This window comes from Dipteris shenzhenensis, chromosome 14 (genome assembly GCF_047967505.1).
Source record: "Dipteris shenzhenensis isolate YYH24624 ecotype China chromosome 14, Dip_SZ_1.0, whole genome shotgun sequence".
In the NCBI taxonomy this organism is placed as follows: domain Eukaryota; kingdom Viridiplantae; phylum Streptophyta; class Polypodiopsida; order Gleicheniales; family Dipteridaceae; genus Dipteris; species Dipteris shenzhenensis.
Window position 1 is genome coordinate 2,238,836 of NC_141609.1, and position 11,824 is coordinate 2,250,659.

The window sequence follows — 11,824 nt, forward strand, 5'->3', positions numbered from 1 at the left end:
CAGAGTAGTAGGCCGACTAGGCAAGGCTTGGCACATTTATCCAAACATGGTTCTCTCAGGACCAGAGGGATCAATGTGGTGCCATTTGCTCTGGGAGGGCCAACCTCTTCCTGACTTGCAGTGGGACCCAGGGGAGTGGTCCTAGATGGTGCGGGTAGGAGAGTTAGACAGAGTGGAGGAGGTGCCTTCCGTCTCCTACAGGATTCACATTAGTCTCGTCAAACCCAGTTAGAGGCCGTAGCTTAGACCTTGTCTAAGGAGCGACGCTGGGTAGCGTAGGAGGTTCACAAGGAGGTCATCTCATGCTTCTTGTGTCGTCTTTGAAACAACCTGAGACCACATAAGATCTTCTATTTTTTCTAGTTGTTGGCACATGGAGGATTTCCCATTGGCCCCTTACTAGAGCATATGCGAGTCAATGGCAAATGTCTTTGTTGTGTAGAGGGCATGCTGGAGATGATCCCCCATTGCCTATGGGGTTGCATAGCTACTTACAGGATCTAGCTTGCATGTTTGCAGATACTGGCTAGGACACAATGGATGCAAAAGTACTCCACTTGAGGAATGGTAGCATGGCTCACAAAGGGTGGGCACACTTTCTCCATCAACCTAGTGTCACCTGCTTATAGGATCCATGGCTAGAAGGTCTGCTAGATACACACATATGATGCAGTACTACCTTCCCATTCATGCCCTTCTTTCTCACCAAAGGACAATGTCTGGGAGACAATGGCCGGCATTATGCCTAGAGCATTTGCATTGCTCATTACAGTCAGGCAATAGGCTATTTTCTTTCCTAATAGCCTTTTCATTGTATTTACCATCTTCACCCCCTTATGGAAGCTAGAAGCAGGCTTTTTTTTCCCCAAAGCATTAATAGAAGTTTCTTTTCTCTAGAAAAAAAGAAGAAACTTTTCATAAGATCTTAACACCTAAGCATATTTTCTCTTTTTCATGCCTCTTTATGGTGTCTTTCCATGGACAAAAAGGGGAGGTTGTTGACATTTTCAAGTCACCCTCCTCTTTACTAGCCCCTTTACCCTAATGGTCCTACAGCTTTCATGAGAGCTATGGATGATCTCTTTAGGCCTTATCTAGACAAGTTTGTGAACTTTTTACTTTGATGACATCATCATTACTATGAATGGGTGGTCAGCCATTTGGACCCAATAATGGTCCCACTGCTTTCATAAGGGCTATGGATGAGCTCTTTAGACCTTATCCAGACAAGTTTATGAACTTTTTACTTTGATGACATCCTCATTACTCCAAGAGTCATGAGGATCATCTCTAGCATTTCAACATTGCTTTCTAAATATTCGTTATACATAAATTTGTAGAAGTGTTGACCTCATTACAAGTATTTGTTCCATTATCTCCTCCTAACTGACACAGTCAAGACCATTTTTAATTGGCCAACACCATCCAATATCCATGAACTAAGGAGTTTTCTTGGCTTGGCTAACTAACATAGGAAACATGTTCAGCATTATTTAAAAATTTGTGTGCCTTGTTTGCTCTTACTAGGAAGGGTATATATCTAGTGTGGATTGAGATTCATCAGAACACATTTGAACTTGTCAAAGCATGCCTTAAAAAGTTTCCCACCCTCACATTACCAAATTGTAACATGGCATTTGACATTGAATGTTATGCAATAAAGCATGCTATAAAGCATGCTAGAGGAGGTGGGTAGCTACAACAAGATCATCTTGCGGCTTTCCATGCCTTACAACCACACCCAAAATCACCACACAAATTGCAATTAATAGCCTCTATCCTTCTACATAAGAGAAACTGAGAGAGAAACGTTTAACCAGACCAATAATGAAAGCAGAATTTTCTATTAAAAGCCTTTGTCCTTCTACAATACACACGTGCACAACATAACCTACTTCAATTGTGAACTGACAGCTTGCCCCGCTTAGGCAGGGGGGCGGACAGCAATGTTTGCTACCTCCACATGCAGTATTTACGGTCAAGAATTTTGAAACTAAATGAAATAAACAGGAAAGAGAAAGAGAGGAGGGAGGGAGAAAGAAACGGAGAGGGAAGAGAGATCACTGAGTGTCGAACATTTGCAATTATCTTCATCATCAATTATCTTCATCTGCAATTATTCGAAGTACAACCACACCGTGTCTTCGCCATGGAAGGAGTTGATAGAAACCACCATCACTATCACATATTCACATCTACCACCATCACTATCACATATTCACATTTGCTAAGTCAAATGAAGGGCCTCGTTTTCTCTAATATGAGTGAATATAAAAGAAAACTATATACAAAAATACAAGGAAACCAACGCACATCAACAATCTACAAAGCTTCACGTCTTGCTCATTAGATATCGTGGATTAAGGTGCATAGAATTGAACGCTATGAAACCCCATGGGAATGCCAAAGGGGTATCCAAGACCAAAACTAGTACTCTCAAAGATGCCGGGCATCCGGAAGCCTAAAAGCGAAGGAAACAGTCTAAATCCACTAGAGAAATTGAAATTTCCAAAAGGGATGGTTGAAACCCAAACCAAGCCTCAGGAACAACTTTTTGCCCTAATTAGCAAGCAAGACAACACCTTCGAGATGAAATCGCAATTCACTATTGGCACCTTGGGACAAATCGCAATCAATGCAAGACTCCTCTAAGAAGTTTTTGAGCACCAATCCAAATTGGAAATACAAATTGCAGCAAAATGGATGCTCTAGGAACAAATCACAACAACTGGGAAGCCTACAAATGGCCTGACAATCAAAACGCGATAGATGTAGGCCTTCTAGATCAAATCGCAATACCCAGGGCAAGATGGTTGGCACTGAAATTCTGTACACTCCTTGGAAAACATGATGAAGCTATGGTAATCAAATTTTCATAAAGATAGAGTGCTGGGAGAGAAGGATAAGGAGCAATACATAGCACTAGGGCCCAAAATCAAGGGCTGGACCCCCCGAAGGTCTATATTGGCAAAGCTCTTGGTTTCCTGGTCATGTGGTTCTGCCCAACATATCCGAGACTCCTCCCGCCACAAGCTTTGGCGGTTCTCTTGGCGTTTTCTGATCCCTTGGACCCGCAGGCCTTTCAGGACATTGGGCAATCATATGTCCTTCTTTTCCACAATAGAAACACTTACCCTTCTTTCGAAAGGCCTCAATCTGTTATGGAGTAAGCATTGACTTCCCTTTCAAGGGCTTGAATGGACCCCTTAGCTTCTGAGGCTGCCATCTCTTTGAACCTTGGGTTGGTGCCACAACCCTCTTGCTAGTATCCACACCCGTCCCTTTTTCTGACATAGTGTGAAGGAGGCTTTCCCTTAGTAGTTCAACCACGGAAACTAAATGCATCAAATCTTGGAGCTTCATCTTCTTTGGATCAATGCTTATGTGAGTTCGTATGTGGAAAGCAATCCCGCTAGATACTTCTGAAGCTTCGTCTTTTCAAAAATTTCTTTGAAGGGCGTGATCTGAAGATAAGGTGTCCAAAACTTTTGATTATATGTCTCGATGGTGTCAAAGGCTGCCATGCACATGCTTTCCCAAGCTGTATGAACATCATCTTGGGAAAAAACTGCTTCTTAAAGTCTTTCCATGTCTTTGGAGCCTCTTCTACAACTAGAAGAGCTCCCCACAAAGCACTGGCAGTATTTGACAAATGAAGACTTACAATCTTTAACTTGGACTTCTCATGATAGTGCCCTATATTTTGAAAGCTATATTAAACTGACAAATGAACTGCAAAGCGTTTTCAATGGCTCCATACTTTCCATTAAAAGTAGTGAACTTAACCGACTTACCGCCTTCCTTGAAGTCTTTGCTTGATCTCCTTCTGTGCTTATGACAAGAGCGTGCTCGAGGTACAGAAGAAGATAGGAAGAAGAAGAAGAAGGAGGACAAGCATTTTTCAAGCAAAGGAAAAAAAATCTTCCAACTATGTAAAAATATGGCAAAAATAGATTAGAACAAAACATAGTTTCACTTAGAAATATGCAAACTATTATAACAATGCCTATTTTATACATAAATCTTTACATGAATTTTTGGGAATGGTGGGTAACATAATGGGATGGCTTTTGAAAAAGCCCACATGTAGAGTAGACTTCTCTATGAAAATTCCCTTATGATCCTTCTTATAACTTTTACTTAATAGGGGGTGACATTGAAAACCCTCTCTCAACCTAGCTTCATGAAAGGGTTTATCCAAAGGAACCTCATTAAAGTAAGCCATCATAGTAGTTTTGCCAATGAAACCCTTTGAAATAGGTCTTCCAAGGTAGTTTCGCTGGCCATTGACAACACTTTTAAAAGTGGCATAACTTTCACATCCAATGTCTAGACTATTCAATCACTCAAATTGATCGAAAAACCCCATTTGAGTACATCTATGGGATTATATTTTGAAAAATCGTGCATATATAATATTAAATATTACATATATTTTATGAGAGTATAAGCCCAAGTTAATACTTATTTATAGTAATTTAAACTTCGTTAGAAACATATCCATAAATATCTTGTTATTTATGCTATTATAATACTAAAAAACGCTTTTTTTGTAATAACAAGGACACAAAGAATGTCTATGAAGAAGAAAATTTATGTTATGTAAAATTGAATGAGTGAGCATTCTATATGTTTTTATGATAACGGGATCTTGTTCTAGTGAAAATAGAAGTGTAAAAACCATGTTTTCTAAAGACAATTTTTTAAATCTCTTGAAAAACACGCTCAAATAAACCTGCTCATAGGCTTTTGCTCGTAAAATTGACGCATCTGAAGAAGAACTAGAAGAAGATGGACTTGAATTGGGAGATCTCCTTCCATGCTTTCTACTTTGACTCCCGTGAGGCTTTGAACTCCTCCCTCTTTTTCTTGAAGTATGACACTTCTAATGCGATGCTTAAAGAGGTCTTTTGCTGGAGAAGTGAGCTCTTTATCTTTCTTTTCTTTTAGCGACATTGAAACTTGCTTGGTCATCATCTCCTCAAATAGATGTTGAAATCAAGGCTTTCGCTTCAAAGACTGAAACTCCTTGTTCTTTTCTTTCACAAATCCTTAACTAAGGTCGTCTTTAGATTCCTTAGAATGCTTCTTACTGGATCATCTAGTGGCTGGACTGGGTGGGCCTAAAGCAATCAACTGCAAAGCCCCTACTCCTTTCAAGGAGGTAAATGATTACAGATGAAGACGAGAGCCAACCTGATACACGGTGAAGTATGGATGGGTGTGGCCCTTGGTTATATGATTCAACCACTACTCTGAGGTATGGCACAAAAATTGAAAACAATATAGATGATTTTGCCCCTCGCTGTTATCCCACGCATCTAACCTACGCCTACAAAGGTCATGAAGGTCTTTACGGAGGTGTCTTCCAATTTAAGTCTTTGGACCATTGCTACCAAGGAAAGTAGCAAAACCACCTCAAATACCACTGAAACTCAAACCAAGCCTTAGGAACAACTTTTAGCCCTAATTAGCAAGAAGGCAACACCTTCCAAATGAAATTGCAATTCACTATTGGGACAAATTGCAATCAATGCAAGACTCCTCTAAGAAGTTTCTGAGCACCAATCCAATCTGAAAACCCAAAAAGGATGCTCTAGGAACAAATCGTAGCAACGGGGAAGCCTACAAATGGCCTCACAGTCAAATCACAACAGATGTAGGCCTTCTGGATCAAATCACAACAAAGATGGTTGGCACTGAAAATTCCATACACTCCCTAGAAAATGTGATGAAGATATGGGAATCAAATCGCCATCAAGATAGAGTGCTGGGAGAGAAGGGTAAGGAGCAATACATAGCACTAGGGCCCAGAAATTAGGACTGGACCCTGAAGGTCTTTATTCCAATAGAATAAGACTTTGTACAACTCGCTCTCACAAGAGCATGGACTAAGTACAATCTATGTTCTAGAGCTCTGAGGCTCTTCTTTTATAGACTTAGCCTCCAACCCGAAAGCAAGATCTTCTTAGTAAGCTAGGGCTAAATTTTATTCTAAGCCTAAATTAGGCATACTTTTCTCAAAAAGCTGAGCTTTCCCTAAAATCAACTTTAGTGCACTTTTCTTGGAAATTGCATTGGAGTTTCTTGCTGATTTGGCCTTGTGGGATCCTCCATAAAGTAGACGCCCACATCTTGGTGCCTTTTGCCTTGTAGGACCTACTTTTTGCACTTTTCTCTTAATTCTAGGGTCTTTTTGCACTCCCCTTGGTCCTACACATTGCCAGAGACAAATACCAACACTTTAACCTATTAAAGGTTAGTCTAATGCATGCATTCTAGTTCTTGGACTATTTCTAGTCCCTTGTGGGTGCCCCCATAGTTCTCTTTCTACCAATGCAAGGCAAAAGTAAAACAATAAAACTTATTCTTGGTTAACCAACTTCACCATTCTTTGAGAGGAGTCAATTCTAATAAAGATTACATTTTATTTTCTTAGGAGAAGTCCCAAATGGTGACAGCGGTCGCCAAAGGGCCACCAGGCCCAGCAATAGAATTGAACCCAAGCTGCTGGAAGAGGTTCTCAAGAGGATGCGCCGTCTCAAGCCTTTGGCCGGTCGATCTGTGAGGTATGCTATCTGCAGACACCAATTCCTTCCTCGGATCACATGATCCAGCGTTCCCTCGTCCTTACAAAGGCACGACTTCTCAAGTAACGCTGTAAAAATCAATGCTATAATTGTAAGTCCTCCCGCTGTAACTTACAAGGGATTTCAGGCGCTTATAATAGGGATTCGATTAAAAGTCCACCTGCAGAAAGGAGTGTTACACAGTCACAGATGGGCAACCAGGGAGACCACACGCTGTCAATAAACAACCAATGTTGACTTCCGGCAAGCAAGATCAAGTATACATGGAGACTCCTCTAATTGAGTCTTTACACAATTTGACAGCAGATTCTCGTACCAGGACCGTACCTGCAGGAAGGGGGGGGACAGTCAATTCAGCCCCCACAGCAATTGTTGCCACCCAGGGAGGTCACCATAATGAATATCCACTTACACGTTGATTCCTACATTCTCTACAATGTCCCGCATTGACTCGAGGAATGATAAATGTGATTCAAATGAAGAAGAACGTCTTTTCTGAGGAACACAGATTTCATGTGCATCACATATACACTCACAGAAGCATGGATTTCGTTACTGCACAACCTATGAGAAGCAGTAGATGGTGGTGAGGGCATCGACATCAGCGTACTTCCACTTGGGGTTTTGCCTTGAAGCTATATATAATATCCGTCCCAGGAGGTCACTACGAAATCTAAAACAAACCTCCTTCCTATAACCATTGGTTCTGATATCGTATTTCACACTGTGTCTGAAATCAATGACCACGAAATCTAAAACACACCTCCTTGCTCTAATCATCGCTTCTGATATTGTAATTCACGTTTCTAATAATTCAATGTTATAACTGTAAATCCTCCTGTTGTAACTTAAGAGTAAGAACATGGATTCAAGATTGAACAAAGAGACTAATGTCTGTGGTGCACGGTGCTTAGAAATCTGCAGAAGTAGATCAGCTTGAGAGGGATACAAAGGCGCTACAAGGCAGGATCAACCATCATGAAAGGAAGACCCCGCTGAAATTGAGAGGTGGAGAAGGGACGTTGGAAGATACAAATCAAAGAAAATCCCATAACCAAAGCTGTCTGCAAATAAAGCAGAGAATATTGAACCCCAAGTGCAAAAGAAATGTTGGTGCCTAGCGACAGTGCAGAGAAAAGTGGGGCTCCAACCAATACACGGTTGCACAGTACCACGAAATCTAAAACACACCTCTTAAATTGTAGCGAGCATCCGAAAGCTAATTGTCATGTCCAACCAGCTGACAAAAAAATGGACGAGCTATTTAGTAATAAAAAAATCTTTTAAAGCGTTTCAAGATTCAAAGAAATTGAGATGTTCCAAGATTCAACCACCTCACCCAAAAAAAATCTCATCACAGCATTTCTGTGAGTTAAAGAGAGAGAGCAAAGTGTGAGAGCAGGAGAGCAAGAGTGTAGGAGAGTGAGAGCTGAAAGCAATAGTTGCAATAGAAGAGTGTACTACAACTGAAGAGAGGGATAGGTTTTGTCTAAGTGACAAAACCTTATCCTTCACTAACCGTAGTTAGTGAACTAAATGTGGTTAGGGGAAAAAACCTCTAAATGAGGGAAAAGTGCCGCTAACCTACTTATTACATTACATTGGTCACTACTAAATTATAACAATAATTCTAACACCCCCCTGCAGTGCCAATGTCATGTACAAGGAAATGATCAATCACCAAAAGGAGATAAGTTCAGGGCACTGCGAAATGCCTCAAACTTTTCACGTGGAAGTGCTTTGGTGAAAATGTCTGCAACATTGTCATGTATTGACACATAGATCATACTGATCTCTCCTGCATGCAACTTCTCTCTGACGTAGTGATAGTGAACCTCAATGTGCTTTGTGCCAGCATGAAACACAGGATTCTTTGCCACTGCAATAGCACTCTGACTATCGGTGAGAATTGGAGAAGGACCCTCCAATGAAAGATGAAGATCAGCAAATAAACGACGCAGCCAAACACATTCAACTATCGCTGTGAAAGCTGCCCTGTACTCAGCTTCACATGAAGAGGTAGCCACTGTAGATTGTTTCTTGCTCAACCAAGAAATACAAGCTTTGCCCAAAAAGAAACAATTGCCACTTGTGGACTGCCTAGTGTCATAGTCTCCAGCCCAATCTGAGTCACTGTAGGCATGCATCTACAAGTCACCCCCCCTGGGAAACATCAAGCCAAAAGACTTGGTACCTTGCAAATAACAGAAGATGCATTTTACAGCCTACCAATGCATAGTCTTTGGGCTGTGCATATATCTGCTCACTTGAGAAACTGCAAACTGAATATCAGGTCGTGTATTGCAGAGATAAATGAGGCATCCAACAGCCTGACTGTAGAGTGTGACATCAATTGATTCACCTACATCATGCATTGTAAGCTTCAGCCCTGGCTCCATGGGAGTAGCTATGGGCTTACAATCCTGCATGTTGAATCTGTCCAAGAGTTTCTGTACATACCTAGATTGAGACATAACGATGCCACTTTTCTCTTCTCTTGAGTGAACTGGATCCCCAAATAAAAGTGTAGCAGCCCCAAATCTGACATGTCAAAAGTGGTCTGCAATTCAGCTTTAAAATCTGCAATATTATCCTCATTTAACCCTGTGAGCAGTAACTCATCTACATAAAAAATGATGAGAATATCCCCCCCATCCTTCTTGATGTAGAGGGTGCTTTCAGTTGGACTATTGTGCAGCCCCTTGCTGGTCAAAAAGGCATGAATTTTGGCATACCATGCACGTGGGGCTTGTTTCAGCCCATACAAAGCTTTACTCAGCTTGCATACCTGAAGTGCATTTCCTGAAATTTCAAAGCCCGGAGGTTGTTTGACATAAACCTCTTCCAACAAGTCTCCATTAAGGAAAGCTGTTTTAATGTCCAACTAATGAACATTCCATTCAAAGTTTGCAGCCATGGCTATAAATGACCGGATGGTTGTCATCTAGATGTAGGAGCAAAAGTCTCCTCATAGTCTATGCCCTTTTCTGAGCATATCCTTTTGCAACCAGCTTTGCCTTGTACCGATCAATGGTCCCATCTGGCTTTCTTTTAACTTTGAAAACCCACCGTGTACCTATGGCATGTTTACCTGGTGGCAAATCGACAACTTCCCATGTCTGACTTTTCTGAATGGGCTGCAATTCATCGTGCATGGCATTCATCCAATGCACATTATCCTGTGCTTCTTCAAATGTCTCAGGTTCCTCTTCATCAAGAAGAGTACCTGCATAAGCTGATTCAACTGAAAGAGCTCCCCCCCCCCATGCCTTACTGCACTCCGAGTTCTGCCAGGTAATGGAGCATCAATTTTACTCTCCCTGAGAGTTTGTAACAGCCAATTAGGGACTGTTTTTGCTGCATGTATATCTGCAATTTCTTGCTGAACAACCTCTTCCACTGCTTGTGGAGGTGGTAAGACATCCTGTGGCTGAATCAGAGCATGTGGAGGTATCTGAAAATTTTGATTTGCATCAGATATATCAGCAGGGGAACCCAAGGCAATGGGTAGTAATCCCTCAAAGACATCATTGGAAGAAGTAGGCAAATCAAATTCAGCTTGAGTGTGAGCTGAATTTTCTGAAAATATAACCTCTCTACTAACAATAATCTTGCGTGTGTAACAAGATTGTAGAGACGATAGCCCTTGCTCTCTGCACTGTACCCAACAAAAATGCATTTGATTGCCTTATCAGACAACTTATGCTGAAACTCAGCGGGCACATGAGCATATGCAAGGCATCCAAAAACACGAAAATGATCCACAGAAGGCTTTCTCCCTTGCCAAACTTCATAGGGAGTCTTGGTCTTCAAAGTGGGAGCCCAATTCAAAACATAATTGGCACACATGAGACCTTCAAGCCAAAATTTGTGAGGCAATTTTTTGCTTTTTAGCATGCATCTATCCATCTCCATAAGAGTACGATTTTTCCTCTCAGCTTTGCCATTTTGCTGAGGGGTTAGCCTCACTGTAAGCTGATGTGCAATGCCCTGGTCTTTCAAAAATGCATCAAAATCTGCAGACAAATATTCCCCTCCTCTATCTGTGCGTAATGTCTGTATCTTGAGTCCTAATTCATTCTCAACCATGGCTGCAAAGTGTTTGAAAACCATAAACACTTCAGATTTGTGTTTCAGCCCATAAACCCAAGTGTAGTTGGAGTAGTCATCTATAAAAGTGACAAAGTAAAGATGACCACCCAATGATGGAGTCCTCATGGGACCACAGACATCACTATGAATAAGCTGTAATTTTCAAACAGCTTTTACTGATCCATCCTTCTTGAAAGGAAATCTGTGCATTTTACCAAGAATGCACCCTTCACAGGCATGTGGAGGAGGTGTTTCAAGAGGAGTCAATGCATCAACCATAGCATGTTTTTGAAGTGTCATCAAGTTGCCATAATGCATGTGTCCATATCTGGCATGCCATAACTCCGCATTTTGCATAGCAGCACTAGGAGTGGAAACTGCAAGAGCATGTGCTGGTCTTTTCTCATACATGTCAAGCTGAAAAAGACCACATAACAAAGTGCCAAACAATCTCAACGCATAGTCATTCTCTCTGTCATGGACTGCACACTTGTCATCTTCAAAAATGACCTGAAATCCAGCTTTGTTAAGAGTGGACACTGAAAGTAGATTTTTTGTGATACCAGGCACATACAAGACATCAGAAATTTTGAATGTTGAGCCATCAATGGCTGTAAGTTCAACTTCTCCTGTACCACAAACTGAATAGGAGTTGTTGGCACATGTGACCTTTTTACCAACGGGAGGTGGATGCAGAGATGTGAAAAGACACTTCCTGGAAGTGATATGCTTTGAGGCACCGCTATCAAAATACCATGTATTTTGTGTCTCATTGACACTGAAAGCTGATGCATCCTTGGAAGAATCATAACTGCATGTCAGAAAAGCATAAGAGTCATCATTACAAGTGGCTGGAGTATCCAGAGCAGCCAACTGAGAGTCTGAAATGCAAGACAAGAAGGCATAGTCGTGCTCCACAAAGTTGGCTGTAGCTTGCTCATTGTCAGATGCACGAGGAGCTGAATCTGAAACAGCCATACCAGAGCTGTTTTTCTTTTCTTTTGCAAGCCTTTTCTTGCATTCTCCAATGTAGTGACCTGGCTTTTTGCAGTAATGACATATTCCCTTCTTCTTGGGCTTACCTGCATCACCCTTAGCCTTTTGAGAAGGCTATCCTAAACCACTGGAAGGCTGATTTGCTA